The sequence below is a fragment of the Elephas maximus genome, chromosome 14 (genome assembly GCF_024166365.1).
Source record: "Elephas maximus indicus isolate mEleMax1 chromosome 14, mEleMax1 primary haplotype, whole genome shotgun sequence".
Lineage (NCBI taxonomy): Eukaryota > Metazoa > Chordata > Mammalia > Proboscidea > Elephantidae > Elephas > Elephas maximus.
In genome coordinates, this window is record NC_064832.1 from 96,276,758 (window position 1) to 96,297,766 (window position 21,009).

A 21,009-nucleotide genomic window follows, 5' to 3' on the forward strand; every position below is an offset into this window, starting at 1 on the left:
TGAAGCATAAAGCTGTCAATGATAGGATAATATCCATAGGCCTACAAGGAAGACCAGTTAATACGACTATTATTCAAATTTACGCTCCAACCACTAGGGCCAGGGTGAAGAAATGGAAGATTTTTACAAACTTCTGCAGTCTGAAATTGATCAAATGTGCATTGATAATTACCGATGCTTGGAATGCAAAAGTTGGAAACAAAGAAGAAGGATCAGTAGTTGGAAAATATGACCTTGGTGATAGAAATGATGCTGGAGATTGCGTGATAGAATTTTGCAAGACCAGCAACTTCTTCATTGCAAATGCCTTTTTTCAACAACATAAACAGTGACCCTACATGTGGACCTCACCAGATGGAATACACAGGAATCAGACCGACTACCTCTGTGGAAAGAGATGAAGGAGAAGCTCAGTATTGTCAGTCAGAAAAAGGCCAGGGGTAGACTGTGGAACAGATCATCAGTTGCTCATGTATAATTTCAAGTTGAATCTGAAGAAAATTAGAACAAGTTGACAAGAGTCAAGGTACAACCCCGAGTACACCCACCTGAATTTGGAGACCTGGCCGCTCCCTGACGTGGTGCCGCACCACCCTTGCGGTCACCGGTATGGTCAAGGCCATCGTTGTGGCTGCTTTGTCTACCCATCTCGTGGAGGGTTGAGTCACTCGGCTCATTTGGGAGATTCCCCCAAAACCAAGCCACGCCTGTGGCTGTCCAGTCAATTCCGACTCACAGCGACCCCATGTGGCAGTGGGGAATTGCTCCATAGAGTTTTCTAGGCTGTGTCCTTTACTGAAGTAGATCGCCAGGTCTTTCTCCTGTGGAGCCGCTGGGTAGGTGCGAACCACCAATCGTTCAGTTAGCAGCTGAGTGTTTAATTGATGCACCACCAGGGCTCCTTTTGGAGATTCCCCAGAAGGTGTTAAAGTTTGTAATACAGGCAGTCCTGGGCTATGAACTCGCGACTTATGTACAACCTGTAGTTACAGACCCACCCCCGTAAAGCCTATGAAATATTCGAGGTAACGGAATGGTGTGTAATAACAAAGAGGTGCTAACTTGTGACGTGCATCAAAACATTATTATTATTGCTGTAGTGCTGTTAAGGATGTTTTAGTATATAATGTAGTACATATACATTATATACCACTGTACCCCAAGACAAACACGTGACTAACTGACGGTAGATACGCACCGTACCTAACTGCTCAGACTTATGTACAAACCTGACTTAAAGATAGATTTAGGAACGGAACGCGTCCATAATCTGGGCGCTGCCTGTATCAATACAGTCAGAGTAACTGTAAATCCTTGTGCGCACAGTCTAAGAATAAACACCATGTTAGCAACTTGTTGTATGAGCGCTGCATTTAAAATACAGCTGCTTTTAGGAACAAATTTACCCAGACATGTATCCTTTGCCCACGTAAATATATATGCCAGATTAAAATAACAAAATTACACTAGATAATCATAAAACTATCCAAAAAAATTTTGGAAGTGTATGTCCTTGGGGCATATAATAATCGATTGAGTCAATAAATACGTAAACTGCTTTTGTCCAACGGAAACTAGGAAGTGGTTTCTACACCTGGCTTCTGAAACACAAAGGGCCCATTTGTTTCGTGTACCCTCTAGTAAACCTTTAAAACCAGAAGCAGCAAATAAAATCCCAAAGTAAACAAACTCTTAGATAAACATATAAGCCATTTAACTATTTGTCCTTTACTTTGTGCAGAATCCACCTGCTGGTTTCAAACACCATAAATTATAATCAGTAGTGACAGTTTTAAGTACAGGTAAGCCTCGACTTATAACGTATTTGAGTTACAACCAACCACGCTTACAACTGTCTGTGTCTTTTTTTTTTTTTTTTGTACATCCAGCACTTTTTTTCCCCCTGCGGAAGTTCTGTATACTGTTTCCTGCCTAATTATGAATGCTATCCATTTCCCAACACTTTAACTTGACAAAAGGCTAATGGTAACTCTCGGTTGGGACAGGCAGGCAGGGAAAGTCAAAAATTTCCTCACAAATAAGTAGGTTATGAAAGCCAAAGAAAAAGTTGCTAAGAGGATATAGAGACTACATTATTATGATTTTAAACCTCCTCTTTATTTAGTCTTCCCTGATTTCCTTTAGACCTGAGATCTAGAAAATAATGCTTCTTTGCAGCACTATATAAAAACCTCAAAAAACCTTAAATGTTCATCTGCCTTTGTGAACTTAAACATATTTCAATTCGGCCCACAATTTATAAACCTTTCTAAATTTAAATTTTGATATTAGCATCCACCTATGCGAGTAGTAGTCAATAATACACACTTTCAGACACTTGTTGGGTGCCCTCAAGTCGATTTTGACTCATGGTGACCCCATGTGACAGAGGAGAACTGCCCCACAGGGTTTCCTAGGCTGTTATCTTCACAGAAGCCAATCGCCAGGTCTCTCTCCCTTGGAGTCGCTGGGTGGGTTCGACCTGCCAACCTTTCTGTTAGCAGCTGAGTGCTTAAGCCTTGTACTACCAGGGCTCCTTCAAGTTTTAGCTCCTTAACCCATGGGCCTGATTCAAGGACATCTTCGATCTGCTGTTCAAGATGATGGTCGTTAGGATCTTTACACTCCAATCACCCTTTGGAAAACTCCAACAAGTTACAAGATTTTTGCCACTTCTGTAGGGTTGCTGTGAGTCTGAATTGAATCCACGGCAACAGGTTTTGTTTTTTTGGTTTGTTTTAAGCAAAGCTGGTGGCAAGGGAGCCAGAAATAGCACAAGTTAAAATGAACGCGTCACCTTTTGGCAGCTGCATCCAGTCACTGGGGCGTGAGCCTTAGCTCCATGTGGATGATCCCCAAGGACGCTGCCAGCACCCTGAGCGCTTCCCCCGACCCTAACCCCGCACCCTGAGCGCTTCCCCCGACCCTAACCCCGCACCCTGAGCGCTTCCCCCGACCCTAACCCCGCACCCTGAGCGCTTCCCCCGACCCTAACCCCGCACCCTGAGCGCTTCCCCCGACCCTAACCCCGCACCCTGAGCGCTTCCCCCGACCCTAACCCCGCACCCTGAGCGCTTCCCCCGACCCTAACCCTGCATTCCCAACCACCGGGAAGACGCTTCCAAGAAGACATTCTTCTGTGCACCTAGTTCAGTGTTCTAAGTCGGGGCTGAGACTGTTCTCTTCCCACCCCACGTACCCTCTTGTGCTCCCAATTGTTACTGAAGACACCGGCGTCTCTCAGGCCACCTGACTGGAAACACTTTACCTTTCGTTTTACCTTTACTGCTTCCTCCACCCAATCAATCCGGTGCCAATTCGTGTAATATCGAGCAATTATCTGTTCTTCCTTCTCCATATGAGTAACTCTCGCCAATGCAATGACAGCAGAAGTGATAATGTAACTTGTGGTCATGGCCTTCTGGCCTCTCTTTCCATTTCTGCTCATTGAACAAAGGTGCCAGCAAGGCTCTAGATGACGAAGGCCCATTAGAAGAAAGGGGCCTGGACTCCTCAACACTTCATAAAGAAGTGCCACCTGCTAACCAAGAACGTGGGCCTCAAAGTGTTATGAGAAAGAATCCTGATCAAAACGGGAGAAATGTGGAACAGCATTTCAAATTCTCATCGAATCCAGACTTTCAGGATCCATGGAGGCTGGACAAACCCCCAAAATTATTGCCTTGAGATAATCTTTCAACTTTAAACCAAAACTATCCCCTGAAATCTTTAAACTGAGCAATAAAAAATAGTTTACCCTAATTAGTAAAAAATGGCAGCCTTGAGCATTATGCTCTTTTAAAAGCAATAGTACCTAGATAGGAGCCTTAGGGGGCAGTGAATTTATGTTAATGGGGGAGAAACAATTCAAAAATGGAAAGTTGAGACTGGTTGTACAACTCAAAGAATGTAATCAATCTCACTAAATTGTACTTGTAGAAATTGTTGAATTGCTATATGTTCTGCTGTGTTTATTCTCAACAAGAACAAAAGAAAATAAATTTTAAAAAGTGTTATGAGAGCAAAACATGAGCTCCTATTGTACTGGAGTCATTGTTTATTTGGGGGTCTATTTGTCACCACAGCCTAACCTACTCTAATTCGCATACTTACTATGTGCCAGGCTTTGTGCTAAGCACTCTGTAGGAATTACCTCGTTTAATCCTCGTATAAAAATATGAGGAATGGATTATTATTATTTCTATTATACAGAAACAAAACTGCAGATTATACAGTTCAAGGAACTTTTACAATGTCACAAGGAAGTTCCAGAAGTGAGATTCAGCCCAGGATCACCCCATTCCAGTGCCCCGGTCTTTACCACGTAGTCCCCTCACCTGCCCGGGTCTTCACTACATGCTCCCCTCACGTGCCCACGTCTTCACTACATGGTCCCCTTGCCTGCCCAGGTCTTCACTACACGGTCCTCTCACCTGCCCAGGTCTTCACTACATGGTCCTCACCTGCCCAGGTCTTCACTACACGGTCCTCTCACCTGCCCAGGTCTTCACTACATGGTCCCCTCACCTGCCCAGGTCTTCACTACATGGTCCTCACCTGCCTAGGTCTTCACTACATGGCCCCCTCACCTCTAATAAAAGAACTCTAGTGCTTTTAAGAGTCAAAGTTGAGATGCCATGGTTTCTCTCTCTTTGGACTCTGTTGAGAAGTGTTTTCAACGTTTTGGCTCATCAAAGCACTAGAAGTCTGTTTAACATGGAGTCCCCCTCACCTTGAATATTGGTAGAAAGAATTATAAACTGAAATAAATAACTTACAGTCAATTCAACAAATATCTAAGGAAAAAAATTATTTACCGAGCACTACCATTTTTACCATAGACATAGCAATATTACAGCAGAAAAAAAAAAAAAAACAGTTGCCATTGACTTGACCCCAACTCATGGTGAACCCATGTGTGTCAGAGTAGAACTGTGTTCCACAGGGTTTTCAATGGCTGATTTTTTGGAAGTAGATCACCAGGCCTTTCTTCCGAGGTACCTCTTCGTGGACTTGAACCGCCAACGTCTCAGTTAGCAGCCAAGCAGGTTAATGGTTTGTACCACCCAGGGACTCCATGATAGCAGAGTGGATAAGAAAATTTAATAAAGGTCTCAGTCATTGACAACAACTCTGTAAACTAGCAAGGGCAGGCACTACTGCCCCTTTGTACATATGGGAAAACAGAGACATTGGGTTTCAAATGGGTTCAGTCTTCCACAATGAGTACACGATGGAGCATAAGTAGGACCCTGGCCACCTGACCTCAGACATCCCCAAGTGTCTCTCCAAAGCAGGATAGGGATGAGTGGAGGTGATGTTCACAAGGCACCACCTGTACTTTTTTTTTTCTTTAAATTTTCAAACGTGCTTTATTTCTTCAATAATGACAAATTTAGTGGACAGGCAGTGATTTTACTTGGCATCAATTGTAAGTTGGTTTGGAAACAGTTGGGTATTACACAGCCAGCTGGGTTGAGTACTGATTTCTCTATTCCTACAGGGCAACTCAGCCCACAGGGGACCGTTCCCTTCTGCTCCAATGTGTGTTGCTGTGTACGTCCATATAGCACCACAAAAAGTGGCTCCACTAGACAATAGGGCATTGCCGTATTTGTCATGGGAATCATGAGCACGCTTGGTGGCTCTGCCTTGCCATTGTTTACTGCGTGCTCGAAGCTTCAAGAGAGCTTTTGGCCAAGGAAAACATCGTGATGAAGTGAACAGAACTGGGGCAACCGCAGCTGCTGGCTAGGTGCGATTCACATCCTGTACCCTTGCAAAGAGTGCTCTACCGCCTGTACTGTTTTTAAGGGTCACTTTCAGGGTTATCTTCACATACGTGTAAGACTTCAGGCAAACACATCTATTTTTTTCACAGGAAAAGATGGAGGATGAGAATTGCCCCTGCCATGTAGTCCCATAGACAGCGGCAGACACTGCCTGCAGAAGATGCTCCTGGAGATGTCACTGCATTGTGCTCCTGGAGGTGTCCCTGCATCGTGCTCCAGGAGATGTCCCTGCAGAAGATGCTCCTGGAGATGTCACTGCATTGTGCTCCTGGAGGTGTCCCTGCATCGTGCTCCAGGAGATGTCCCTGCAGAAGATGCTGCTGGAGATGTCCCTGCATCGTGCTCCTGGAGATGTCCCTGGCTTGTGCTCCAGGGGATGTCCCTGCAGAAGATGCTCCTGAGATGTCCCTGCCTTGTGCTCCTCGAGATGTCCCTGCATCGTGCTAAAACAGCAATCAGCACTGCCAGCACCAACGTGAGGTTTCTGCAAATGTGTCACAGGTGATGGCTGAGTCACGGTATCTCATCTCTAGCTTCCATGCACACAAAGCAATCTAAATACACTCCCAGCTCTTTTTTATTCGCGGGGTTCAGAACGCAGCTTCTACTTCTAGAACGGGAAGGAATACCTAACACTCCCTCAGGGGGCTCTTTCCTTTTTAAAAACATGACAGGTGCCTGGCTGTGTTTGAGAAGCAACTGGTTACCAGAGTGGATGCATTCACAATTCAGCCAGGTTAGCTCCCTGCTCGTCCGCCTCCTTGGAGAAAAAGCCACGTGACCAACTGAATTGCTGCCTACCCGCAATGCAGACAAACACATTTCATTTCATTTAAAGCAAAACGGAATGACCTTCCTGAGAAATGTTTAAGGATTCTTTCAAAGCGCAACACATCTTGGCAGCATCAATAAGTCAAGCTGCGTTATAGACACTCTGAAACTAAATTTGATACTTATCCAGAAAGCTGAAGAAGGAAATGAAGAGAAATATATTGAAAGAATGTTCTTTCATTATAAAGGCTTTACATGAAGCCAATTATTCAGAGACAGATACAGTGTCTATGTATTCATTTCTGAAATAACAGCCTGGTGAGTGGAAGAACACAGCATAGTCTTCTGACTTTGATCAAATTATAAAACAGACAATGGCTTTCTTTCTTTTCAAGGAGGCCTGGTGGTGCAGTGGTTAAAGCGCTCAGCTGCTAATTGAAATATTGTCCTCTAGTGCTTGACTTATTCATTCAGCATAATGTCCTCCAGGTTCATCCATGTTGTAAGATATTTCACAGACTCGTCATTATTCTTCATTGTTGAGTAGTATTCCGTTGCATGTGTGACTACACTCTGTTTATCCATTCACCTGTTGGTAAGCACTTAGGTTGTCTCCATCTTCTTCCTATCGTGGGTAATGCTGCAGGGAACAGAGATGAGCGTGTGTCTACCCATGTCAAGGCCCTTACGTCTCTGGGACGTAGGCCTAGGAGTGGGATTGAGGGGTCCTGAGGCATTTCCAGCTTGTTGAGGAAGCACCACACCACTTTCCATGGTGGTTTTACCATGACATAATCCCACCAGCAGTGTGTAAGAGTTCCAGTCTCCCAAAAAACTCCTCAGCATTTGTTTTCTGTTTTTTGAATCAGTGCCGTTTTTGCAGGGATGAAATATTTACCTTTTTGTCATTGAATTGTTGACGTTTCTATATGTTTTAGCTATTAGACCCTTGTCAGGTATGTCATTGTGCCCAGATTTTTTTTCCCAGTATGTACATTCTCTTTTTACTCTTTTGGCAAAGTCTTTTGATGAGTGTAAATATTACTTTTTCGGCTGCCCCAGTTACCTAGTTTATCTTGTGTTTTTACTTGGGTTTGATAATGTATTTATGCCCAAAATTAGGATCCCTAGCTTTGTCCCTGTGTTATCTTCCAGGCACTTTATGGTTTTAGCTTTAACAGTCAGTACATGGATCCATTCTGAGTTAGTTTTTGTGTATGGTGTAGGTACGGTTGCTGTTTCATTTTTCTGCCAATGGATATCCAGTTCTGCCAGCACTATTTGCTGAAGAGACTGTCTCTTCCCCATTGAAAGGGCTTTCACACTTTGTGGAGGATCAGTCGTCCATAGATGGATGAACTTACTTCTGGGTTCTCAAAGTGACCAGTGAGATTCTGACTGCGCTTCCACCCTTGTTTACCGTGAGGTCCTGAGTGTGCTTCAGTAGTAAATTATACAAGCCAATCAGAAATAAGAGTCTTTGCCTCCTAGTTTTTTTCAGTGACAAGCCAATCGCTGCCGATACTTAGTTGAGTACCATTCCACATGTGGTTTGGTGCTGCCGGATTTGAGAATGTTCTGCCCCAATAAACCTCATCTAATAGATTAAATTTATTACTGGCTCAGATTCTTCTGACAGCCCAAGCCCACAATTATAGGCAGTCACAGAAGCCAATTAAAATACAGCATGAAAGGTAACTTAAGTGCCAAAGCCAAACAAAAAGTGAGCAATCAGTAAAAAAAAAAAAAAGGAGGGGAAGAAAATTAGGGCTTGAAAATAATTAACCAATTTTGACCATATCCCAGGATTCTTAAAAATTACCACAAATTCTGGTTATATAAGATGTATGCAGTTTTACTTAAGAAAAGGAAATGAAACAAGGCGTGATAAAGCTCATTCTTATTTAGTGCTTTAGGGTTACAGGACATATAAAAATTATTATTGTAAAAAAATCCCAATATTGCAAGTTTAATATTTCACATAAAATCAGGATACAGTCATTTCCAAGGGTGGAGTGTATAGAGGTAGGGTTGGAGGAAAGCAAGGCAAAAAATAAAGCTAATGCAGCCTGATAAGACAATGCTTCAAGATCTAAACTGATGCTTAATTTCAAAGCCTGAGACCAGCTAAGCCAAAAAACAAAAAAAAAAAACTGCTAAAGAAGACACTGTCATTCAACCCTGGCTTTCTGTCTTGTCACCATTCATAACTTTTATGACCACTAGCTCCTACCCAAGAGAAACAGAATAAGAAAACCAATATTAAAAAAAAAAAAAAAACAATTGCCATGGTGACCTCATGGTTGGTGGCACAGTAGAAATTTGCTCCGCTGGGTTTTCAATGGCTGATTTTTCAGACATAGAGAGCCAGGCCTTTCTTCTGAGTTGCCTCTGGGTGGACTTGACTCTCCAACCTTTCGGTTAGCAGCCGAGCATGTTAACTGTTTGCACCACCCAGGGGCTCACTGCAGTATGAGAAGTCAAAAATGGCAGACCTGCATCCTGAGGATCCCATCTTTGTTATTTAAAATCGCTTATTATGAGAGATTTGCAAACGAAGCCTAAGAATATTTTCCCCAAAACTACAATTTGGTAAACTGCAAATGCAATTAGCGGAAATGCACTGGCATGGATTTAAGTTAGACGAATGTCAAAAATAAGCAGATGACGAATAATTTTCTTAGTTTCATTCTTCCGAAACTCAAAGGTGCTTTTAATTACCAAAGTGAAATGGTCCATGAGTTGAAAATGCTTTCAAGTGAAACCAGTTTAAAATATAAAACATACCTGTTTTTAAAATATCTCTGACTTTCAGAAAACACTCCCGGAAATTAGAAAATTATGTTAGCACGTGTAACATATTCACAATATTCAGTCCTGAAACTTTAAAAAAAAAAATGCTTCGGTGGCATAAATTCATTAAAGAAGAACTAAGGACTAATGTTTTGAAATGAGAGCAACATAGATTATAAAACAATTTCTAGCCCTGGAAAATTCCTTATGCTTTATGAAGGCATTACACAAATGACAAAGTCTCACTAATTTCCTGAAAAAAGAGCTCGGAAACTGGTCCTCCATGGACTAAAATCCCCATTATTTACTTCGGAAAGTCTCAGATGAGGTCATGGACACACAAAGACTTATAACTGTAAGAGTTTCTATACAAATATGAGGCGCCACCATTGTAAGTAGCAGTTAAATTATCATGCAATCTTTCTATTTTAAATAACTGCAAGGGCAAAGAGCCCATCCAGTGGCTGTGGGAGAAAGGCTTGGTAATCTGCTGAAGGAAAGACAACAGCGTAGCAAACCCTAGGGGACAGTTCTACTCTGTCACATGGGGTCACCATGAGTTCCAAGTCTGTTGAACAACGCTGTGTGATCCTAGGGCAAGTCTGTACTTATGAACAGGTTAGGTCTCCCAGAGAGAATTGGAATTGACTCAATGGCAATTTTTTTGTGCATTTGCCTGCTTGTTTTTAGTAAAAATAAGGGTGACCAGACAGGCACTAAGTGCAATTGCTAAACAGTCAATGCCAATCACTCTCTGGAGGTTACCACATTGAGGTTTTCTCTGCCGCCACACCAAAAAAAAAAAAAAAATTAACCCAAACCACTTAAACATGGTAGGAAACATAAAAACAAATGCCCCCCAAAAGGGTAAGGACTCAACTTAGGGTTCCCACGACAAATGTCCCAGAGTCAACAGTGTGGTGGCTGACTGTCATCAGAGTTCACTGGCCTTGCATTCCGACCACTCGATGACTCTCCACTTCCTGCCTGCACTTCCGTTCACTCTGGGCCTCCCTGTGTGTGTCGCTCTCCTGTGGGAATGTCCGAGATCTCCAGCTCAGCTTCCTGCAGGCCCTCAAAGCTGTTCAGAGAACGTACAGCACGATGAAGAAAATCAGAAATCACTTTACTATCTCATCCATTCTCATAAATGTACCTGGCAATCAAAACACATTCAGAGCTCTTCCACGTCAGGTTTCCTGTGATGACTGGATGTTTGGAAGGAGCCCTGGTGGTGCAGTGGTAAAGCACTCAGCTGCTAACCAAAAGGTCGGTGGTTCAAGCCTACCAGGTATTCCACAGGAAAATGGTGTAGCAGTCTGCATCCATAAAGATTACAGCCTTGGAAACCCTGTGGGGCAATTCTACACTGTCCTAGAGGGTTGCCATGAGTTGGAATTGACTCAATGGCAACAGGTTTTTTTGCCATCTTTTATAAAAAAATAAAAATATAGTGGGGAATAATATGAGATCCTCTATTCAAAAACAAATGAAACAAAACAAAATACTATTGCAACTCATAGCTACCCTCTAGGACAGAGCAGAACTGCCCCACAGGGTTTCCAAGGCTGTAATCTTTGCGGAAGCAGGCTGCCACATCTTTCTCCTGTGGAGCAGTTGCTGGGTTCGAGCTGTTGGTCCTTCTGTTAGCAGGCGAACACTTTAACCCCTGCACTACCAGGGTCTTCAGACTCTATACGTGGTGCTATTTGAGAACCCTCAAAGATAAATGATGAACATCACAAAGGGGCAGCATGACCAAAAGTTAAAGAATTAAAAAGCTTGGATCACTTAGCTTCTTATTAGTTTTGAGATAAATATTTAAATATTTGAGATAAATATTTAAATAGTGTGTCCATCCTCAAGACAGGAGAGAGTGCCTTACCATGCGCATATAACCTTTGAGTGAAGCTGGTACAAAGGAGGCAGAGGGTGTGTGTGGTTCTGAGTTGTTTTGTAGTATTCTGTCTTTCCACCCTTCTCCTATAATTGAAGATTTAAATCAATTCTCATCTAGAAGTAACTACCGCCTTGCTTTTGCATTTAATATGACTTATTTTTTATTTCAGACAAGGATAAATGTATTTGAATAAGCTGTAAAATAAATCACGAGAGCATTGTAAATATACTTCCACTTAATATGCCATATTTTTACAAAAATAACACTTGTGTTATACATTTTTTTGCAAACCATGCAACCCCCTCCCCAAGCTATTTTCCTAAGTGTGGCCACGTGTTCTATGTGTGGGCATGTTGTTTACATGAGGCTTTTATTTGCAAAAAAACACGGTAGTACTTCACTATTATCACTATTAAATAATTTAGAATAATTTGTCAGTTTCAACAATATCCTCGTGGTGGAAACTCCTCGTTGGTCTCACTCTTTGTAAACAAATCTCAAATCTCTCCCTAAATCAGCATTCTACTCTATTACACAATTTCACTTTTTCTTACACACTGTATTAATATTTTTACCTAAATATTTATTCACATTCACACTTGTGTAATATTAATTCCTTTGTGAATGGTTTTAAGCATTAAGTACCCAGATGGCATCCGTGCTTGTTAACCATCCTTGTACAACATGCAAGCTTCTGCAGAGGGTGCTTTTAAATCTCATCACGACGGTGATATAAAAAAGTCTCTACATATTCATTGCTATTTCTAAATAATCAATTGAGCTGTTTTGTCCCTGTTTTCAAATGGCAAATTTCAAACTCTATTAGATCTTGGATTAAAAAAAAAATACAGTGAGACCTGTGACAGCTGGAACTTGACAGGACTGCCTTGTTTTTCTGGGTCTCGAAGTTTTCCACCTTCTACACGGTGCAGTCTTACCACTTTTCTGTGGCTCGTTTTAGTGGAAAATATTTTCATTTTCCTTCTCTGACAGGTTTCCGCCTTACACAGATCCCAGCTTTCACCGGTTTCCTCTATACATTGTCATTTCGGGATAGATTTTGGTTACATGAAAAACTAACCTCTTGTTTTTGTTGATATTTTCCTACAAGCATCATTTGTCTCAGCTAAATCCTAACTCTACAAGAAACAGATGTTTTCTAAGAGAAATCCATTTTGGCTTATTTTCACACCATACATCCTTTGTGGTTATTGTTTTAGGCAAGAAGAATAGACGTAGGCTACCCTTACTAATTTGGAGAAGAATAAAAAACATGCTTAGCTGAAGTAGGACGACCTCAAATGAGTCCCATCGTATCCCGAGACCTCCTAGTTTCCAAAGTCACTCATCTACTTGCTGTCCTGAAAACACGGATCCAGCGCATCCCTTCAAGCTCAAACATATGCTGTTGATGTCATGTGCTAGACACTCAGATGTGACCAAAACACACAGTGGACTTCCTTTCCATGAAGACTAACTGTGCTGTGTGCTCTCAGTAACTGCAGTCATCTGAAAGACTGCCTGCAAACCATACCCCGTGGAGTCAATTCCGACTGATAGGGACCCTACAGGAGAGCAGAACTGCCCCACAGGGTTTCCAAGGCTGTAATCTTTACGGACGCAGACTGCCACATCTTTCTCCAGCAGAGCAACTGGTAGGTTCAAACCAATGACCTTTCCGTTAGCAGCCGAACATTTAACCACTGCACCACAAGGGTTCTTTACAATGTCCCTAAGACCCACTGCCGTCGAGTCAATTCAGACTGATAGCAACCCTATAGGACAGAGTAGAGCTGCCCCACAGGGTTTCCAAGGCTGTAATCTTTGTGGAAGCAGACTGTCACATCTTTCCCCCGTTGAGCGGCTGGTGGGTTGGAACCACTGGCCCCTCCATTAGCAGCCGAGTGCTTACCCGCTCTGCCACCAGGCTCCTGCCGACAAAATAACCTCACACTGAAATTCCTTCTCCATCATCAGCCAAAACAGTGGAAGCTTCTGACAAAGAGCATTCTGCTGCCAACCCCAGGCTGGCCATGAGCTTCACTGGCCATTAAAACAATTACTTGGGACAATCTCTGTCTTTCTCAAGGAAGTGAGAAAGGTTTTCCAAAACCATAAAAATATTTAGTAAACAGGTGGGAATCCTAGTCTGTAGCACTAATTCACAGCTAAGCCACCCCTCTTATTTATCTTTACATCAATCCATTTATTTATCTTGCCTCTTCTATATGAAAACTCTTGTAAGTTCATTTGGTGGCAAATTATCTGACTTACGTGTTTTATGTATTATCCGCTTCAATGACCACTGTCAGTTTTCCCCCGTCTACTCAGAGCAAGGAGCCCTGGTGGCGCAATGGTTAAGCATTCGGCTGCAAACCAAATGATAGGAGGTTTGAATCCACCCGGCGCATCATGGGACAAAGACCTGGTGATCTGCTCCTATAAAGATCACAGCCTAGAAAACCCCATGGGGCAGTTCTCCTCTGCCCCAAGGCATCATGAGTTGGAATCGACTCCACAGCACCCAACAACGATAACTACCTTGAGCTAATTACCACGATTCAGCATCCACCAAACACCAAGAACAGCAGGTAGGGCTGTACTTTCTCACTGGCCCAGGCAGCCCTCGTCACTGTGGAGAGGATCAGGTTTGGTGGAGAAAGGGTTAAATGTGTGAGGGCTTCTTGGAGTGCGTAACCCTGGAAACCCTGGAATAAGAAATGATTGGGGTGATGTGTGCTGATTTTTGTGGTTCTAGTATGTTACTTTAGGGTCACTATGCATCAGAATTGACTTCCTTGCAATGGTTTTTTTTTTTTTTTTGGTTTTCAGTATGTTACTTTAGTACCACGGGAATGATAAAAACAGACATACAAGATTCTGTAAGCTGAAATGATGAGTCTTTTCACCATGTGCATTGATCACAATCAGCTTTTTATCCGTATAATGTGATATAAGACATTAAAGCAGCCATCGCCATAGAGTCGATTCCAACTCACAGCGGCCTGGCGTGATGCAGCAGAACTGCCCCAGAGGGTCTCCTAGGCTGTCATCGTCATGGGAGCAGATCACCAGGTCTTTCTCCCCCTGAGCCACTGGGTGGGTTCGAACTGCTAACCTTTCAGTTAGTAGCTGAGTGGTTAACCATTGAGCTGCCGGGGCTCCTAGACATTAAAATAGTGACCAATACAAGAAAGCTGTGGAACCAACAGACTGATTTCAGTGAAACCAACAAGAATGCCCCCAGTACTTCCACATTCCTGAAGTGAAGCTTTAAAAGCATCTAGTTCTTTGCAAACAGAATAATACACTGACTCTGAAGTCCCAAGCCCACAGAAGGCGTTCACAAGCACAGCAGCAGAGAGGGGACATAAGATTGACAACTTTTTGTCACAGTTCTATATGAGTATACGCATCAAAATTTCTTCACGCTTTCTGGGGTCCATCTGATATCGTTTAGCTATGTGCCTCTTTTTTGATATTATTATCAGCCTTAAGAGTACTTCCACAGGATATTTTACAAATGCTAATGAAAATTTTTTGGCTTGCTGCTAAATAAACCCACCCTGTGCTCTTTGGCTCATTATTTCATCAGGCACAATCGACTGAATGCTTGATAAAATCCTTTCTGCCTAGACTGTGGTGACTTCTTCAAACCTTTTATTTATATATTTAGCAGCAAAAGGAACGAAGGGCTCCCAAGGGTTAATAAAGGAGAAGTAAGTCCGGCAGAGTCCGCCACGAGGGCAGCATCACTCCTGAAGTTAAGCTAACAGTAATCTTCACAATAACATAGGAAGCAGGTTTTAATGTTCCCGTTTTCATCAAATGAGGAAACTGAGGCATAAACCCAAAAAAAAAAAACCATTGTCCTTGAGTCGATTCTGACTCATAGAGACCCTATAAGACAGAGTAGAACTGCCCTGTAGGGTTTCCAAGGCTGTAGTCTTTACCGATGTGGACTGCCACATCTTTATCCCACTGAGCAGCTGGTGGGCTCGAATCTCCAACCTTTCGGTTAGGAGCCAAGCACTTAATCACTGAGCCACCAGGGCTCCTAATGGAGGCTTACCAAAAAAAAAAAAAACTCATTCCCATCAAGTCGATTTCCACTCACAGTAATCCTAGAGAAAAGAGTAGAACTGCCCCATAGTGTTCCCAAGGAACACCTAGTGGATTTGAACTGCCAACTTTTTGGTTAGCAGCCATAGCTCTTAACCACTACGCCACCAGGGTTTCCAATTTAGGAAGGTTTAAAATCCAACATCAATTAGTAAGTAAACAATGTGGCTGGAATTCAAATCCAAGTATCTCTATTCCTGAAAAAGAATTCAGAAATTAAATAAATAAGTAATAAAACAATAACTCATACAGAATAAACTCATGAATATTTCACAAAAATGAAATTTTATATAGAACCCACCCAGAGGCTCCATGGAAGAAAGACCTGGCCATTTGCTCCCATAAAGATTACAGCCTAGAAATTCCTATGGGGCAGTTCTACTCTGTCACATGGAGTCGCTATGAGTCAGAATGGGCTAGAAAGCACACAACAAGGACAGGACAAAATTAAATAAAATAAACCAGAAAAACCACCCACCTTCCATTCTCAGTCCAAGTCATTCAGTGGAGCTGATTCTACCCCCCGGATCCAGAGTAGGTCAACAGTTCTGCATAGATATGTACATATTCTTTAAAAAAAATTACTAAAACATTAATAAAAAAAAAATGTATTAACCTTAAATTTTTTAGACAACTAAGTATTTTAAAATAAGTTAAGACAATTTTTAAACGTATCTGGCAGAGAAATTTGCCAAGGATCAGTATTTCCTGGCTTAAATACTTCTGGTAAACTGACTTTTATTTCCAGCTCTCAAAGGAAATTCTGAATGGGGTATTTTCAAGTCCAGTTAGGCGTGTAGTATCACAATGATGGCGTCCCCGCGTGGTGCAAATGCTTAATGTGCTTGGATGCCAACTGAAAGGTTGGAGGTTCAAGTTCACCCAGAGGAACCTCAGAAGAAAGGCCTGGAGATCTACTTCTTAAAACCAGCCACCGAAAACCCCATGGAGCACGGTTCTACTCTGACACACGTGGGGCAACCATGAGTCAGGATCTACTCGACAGCAGCTGGCTCTTCATTTGGCCCCAGTGACACTTGCATGTTTCTGTGATCCTTTCAGGGGGTCTGTGAGGTCAAAATTATTTTCTTAATAATAACACTAAGATCTTATTTGCCTGGTTCACTTGTACTGATGGTACAAAAAACAATGATGGGTAAATCTGTTGGCCCCTTAGCACAGTCTAGTCAGGGGCTTCAATGTCGTTGTGGTTATAGTATTCCTCACTGCTGTGGCTCACAGAAAACAAGAAGAAAAACAAGTTCCATTTAAGAATGCCCTTTCCTCCAAAGTCATCTTGTTTAGCTGAATTAGTAAAGAACATTCTCCTTGAGCATTGCACTCTTGAAAATAATTATCTCTATCAGATCCAATTGTCAGCAGTAACTCTAAAACACCTATGAGTTGTTTACGGGGCAATGAGCCTACATCAATGGTGGCAAAGCAATACGGGTAGAAAGGGAGAACGTGAGAACGGTGACAGAACATGGACAATGTAACCAATGGCGTTGAACTGTACAAGCAGAAACTGTTGAATGAGTATAAGACACACTAGGTATAATTTCACCAAAAAGAAAATATTTTTAAAAATAAAAAAGAATGTCCAGTAAAAATTACTTACTTTATTACTTTTCAGCCCGTGTGTACACATCTTTTTAGTATTCTGCATGACAAAATAGGAAGCATGCACAAAGTACTTTTATTGCACAGGGAAAAACATGGCTGGCTTGAGGAAACGCACGTGTGAGTGTTTGAATTGCACGGTGAACTGGGTGCTTCTTCTGTGGAAGACCATTTTTACATAAGAACAACTGACAGCCTTCCTATGCTAATCAGACTTGGCTATTGTGCACATATTTTCTGGAAAATGAATGAAGTGAGCTTGCCACTTAAAGGAAAACAACTGACAATATGTGTAGCCAATGATAAAATAAGAACTTTCAGAAGAAAATTAGAATTTTGGAACACTTGGACCTACCACTATGAGCTTTTCACCTTCCCAGTATTTAAAGACTTTTTAAGAGACTTTTCTGAGGAGATTGGTGGTGATGAATGTGATTTTTTTTTTTTTTTTTTTTGTATAACGAAATGTGTCAAAATTTGGAAGAGCTACTTAACTCAGTGAACCAAAATCCACAAAATAACCCAGAATGATGTTAAAAAATGATGCAAGGGTAAAAGAGACATTCAAAACACAAGTCTGACCAATGGATTTTCATGGATTTTCATAACAGAGTATGAAAAGCTCATTGATACGGTTTCAGTGCCTACAAGTCAAGAAACTACCACTTGTCAAGTTTTGTTGTGGTATAAAAGAAGAATACCCACATCATATGAAAAAGCTATTAAAATATTTCTCTTTTTTCCAACTACATAGCTATATGAGGTCAGATTTTCTTCATGTGCTACCACCAAAACAACAAAGTGACAGATTGAAGCAGAATCAGATAGGAAATTCCAGGTGCCTTCTATTAAGCCATTTATTAAAGAGATTTACAAAGATATATCAAATCAGCCAATTTAAAAAATGTGAAACTCCTCTTGCTAAATCCTTTTTTTGAAATACGATTATGTTTTATAAAAATAAGCTAATTTTGTTAGCGTGTAATAGATTTATTATTGATATTTTTAATTAAAGAATAATAATTTTCAAATTTCTGTTCTAATTTCTACTGTAGTAAATATTGATAGCTATAATTCACATAAACAATAGGTCTTTGGGATTCTCAACAATTTTGAATATCCTGAGATCAATACATTTAAGAACAGCTATTCTGTAGAAGTCATATATGTTCAAAAATCATATGATGTACTATAACTAAGAATGAATTGTGTTTAGTATTTACCTTCTCGTCTTCAAAGGACTTAGCCAATGCGAGGGGGCAGTGGCACTTCAGTGGTGGAATCCCCACCTTCCATGTGGGAGACCCGAACTTGATTCCTGGCCAGTGCACCTTAGGTGTGGCCACCACCCGTCTGTCATTGGAAACTTGCATGTTGTTATGATGCTGAACAGGTTTCCGTGGAGCTTCCAGGCTAAGACAGACTAAATCCTGGTGATCGACTTCCAAAAATCAGTCAGTGAGAATGCCGTGGGTCACAATGGCCTGACCTCCTCGGGCCTGGGGTCGCTATGAGTCAGGGCTCAAACAACGGCAGCTAACAACAATCGGTGTAAGGGACAAAGGCCTTTGGACTAGCATCTCCTCAGGAAAACCATTCACCTGCTATTCTCAGTGCAAGTGGTTTAAGTTGGGCTGAGCCTGTTCCCTGGAGGGAGAGGAGGCTGATGTGTGCCACAGACCTCACGCATCTGAACATCCCCCCGGCCACGGGACAGCAAGCGGGTCTCTGCATTTCCAATTCTGCCTGTGTTGCCAGCTCTGAGAATGAGGTAAGCATAACCTGCTAGTGCCTGTCTTTACTGTAGGAGACCTAGTGGCACACGGGTCAAGTGCTCGGCTGGTAACCTAAAGGTTAGCCATTTGAACCTACCCAGTGGCTCTGCAGGAGAAAGACCCGGCAATCTGCTTTCTGAAAGATTAAAAAAATATTACAGCCTAGGAAATCCCATGGGGCCATTCTCTGAGCCAGAATCAACTCGTCGGCAACTAACAACAAGTGTGATTAGTCCAGGGATGGTCACATGACCAAAGCCAGGTTCTCCCTGGGACTTTAGTTAGAACTATTGTAAAAAAAAAAAGACGTTTTTTCCCACTAGGAATCCCAACTGTGAGCACAATGTAAACCCACAGCTGTTGCTGCTAGTCATTTTGCTACATGGTACAGACAGCCTGTCCACTCACGGAGCCCACACCCAGGACAGCAGAGAGGTGAGAGAAAGAGCCTGAGTCAGAGGCCCTGCACCTGGTCACACCTATAGCTGGACAGAAAAGTCCCGGCACTCCAGGTTATTTGAGTCAATAAACACATTTTTGCTCTTTGAATGTGCTTAGATGAGTCTGAAGGAGCGCTGGTAGTACAATAGTTAAGCTCTTGGATGCTAATGAAAAGGTTGGTGGTATGAATCCTACCCAATGGCTCCATGGGAGAAAGACCTGGCAATCTGTTTCCATGAAGATTGAAACCAAAAAACCAAACCTCTTTCCATCGAGTGGATTCCGACTCATAGCGACCCTATAGAGCAGAGTAGAACTGCTCTACAGGGTTTCCAAGCAGTAGCTAGTGGATTTGAACTGCCAACATTTTGGTTAGCAGCCAAGCTCTTAACCACTGCACCACCAGGCTCCTCTGTAAAGATTATAGCCTAAGAATCCCTATGGGGCAGTTCTACTCTGTCACATGTGGTCACCAGGTGTCAGAATCGGCTTGACGGCACCCAACAACAGCAGATGAGTCTGATTGAGCTTCTGTCACTTTCAAGCAAGAGAATCCCAGTGAATACAACTAATTAGAGTGATTCTTATTTCACTTTAATTCTTCCAAAGAGAAATAATTTAAGTACCACCACCTAAAAAATAATTTCTTTAAAATAGCTGATAAATTTCTGGAGTCCAATACGTATTCGTTTCTTTAACAAGATATAATATTCCAGAAGAGAAACCCTTGAGTAAGAAATCTGTGGGGGGAAATTACTGTAACCTAAGGAATCATTTTTTTTTTTTTTTTTTAAGGAATCATTAGAAGCTGCGGAGGTCACAAACTCTGCATCAGAGGATTAGCCCCCAGACAAAGCAAGAAGAGACAATCATTTATTATTTATATGTTACTTGCTTCCAAAAAATTTTTGTCTCTTTATAATAAAAGGTACTATGTAATAAAACCACTGAAACTACTTACAAGAAAAATATCCAAACAATAAATTGGGGGAGAAGAAAAGCCTACATGCAGAAATTGTTGAAATGGTATATCTTTGGCTGTGTCTATGTACATTCACCAATATACAAACTTTTAAAAATCAGCCATTGAAAACCCTATGGAGCACAGTTGTACTCTGACACACACATGGGGTCACCATGAGCCAAGGTCGACTAGATGGCAACAGGTTTACCTTAGCCAAAGAAGAGTTTCTCAGCCTACCTAGTCTATGGGATAGATATATGCACCTAATGCCATTCATAGCAAATATTCCCGAAGTTATTCCGTTAGGAATAATAAAAATTATACTCATTTTTCCTGAAATATTACCAGCCAGATACCAACCTAGGAAATGAACTCTCAAGGACTATCCAGAACGAAAAGAATTACAACAGGGAACCAGAGAGTTTAATATGTAAATGACAACAAAATCAGAACAATAAAAGAGGGAATAAATGGTGTAGGTATAGAACTTTCTAATGGAGAGGAAGGCAAGGTGATACCAAGTAATAATAGATTGGTTCAAACCTAAGAAGGTAAGGGTAAATTTCAAGGTAACCACAAAGAAAGTTAACAAACTTTCTCATCAAAATAAAAAAAAAAAAAAACTCTTGGTTAAAAAAAAAGAAAACAAAATAAATGAAAAAAAATCCACAAAAAAAAAAAAAAAAAAAGGAATTCAGCACAGCAGAGTAAGAGGAACAAAGAAAATGTCAGCACCACAAAAAAAAAGCACTACAAAATGACAGCAATAAACTCACACCTATCAATAATTACACTGAACATAAATGGCTTAAATGCACCTGTAAAGAG

At 41.6% G+C, this 21,009-nt stretch overlaps 1 long non-coding RNA gene across 1 annotated transcript in view; it reads right to left on the bottom strand.

Moving 5' to 3' along the window:
• The window catches only part of LOC126058075 (uncharacterized), a 95,334-nt gene extending 74,518 nt beyond the window's left edge, over window positions 1–20,816 (bottom strand). The window contains exons 1-2 of the long non-coding RNA XR_007513085.1: window positions 18,225–20,816; window positions 15,857–15,926 (exon numbers count right to left, since the gene is read on the bottom strand). This is a non-coding gene — a long non-coding RNA (uncharacterized LOC126058075). The remainder of the gene's footprint in view (window positions 1–15,856; window positions 15,927–18,224) is intronic.
• Between the last annotated feature and the right edge of the window lie 193 nt (window positions 20,817–21,009).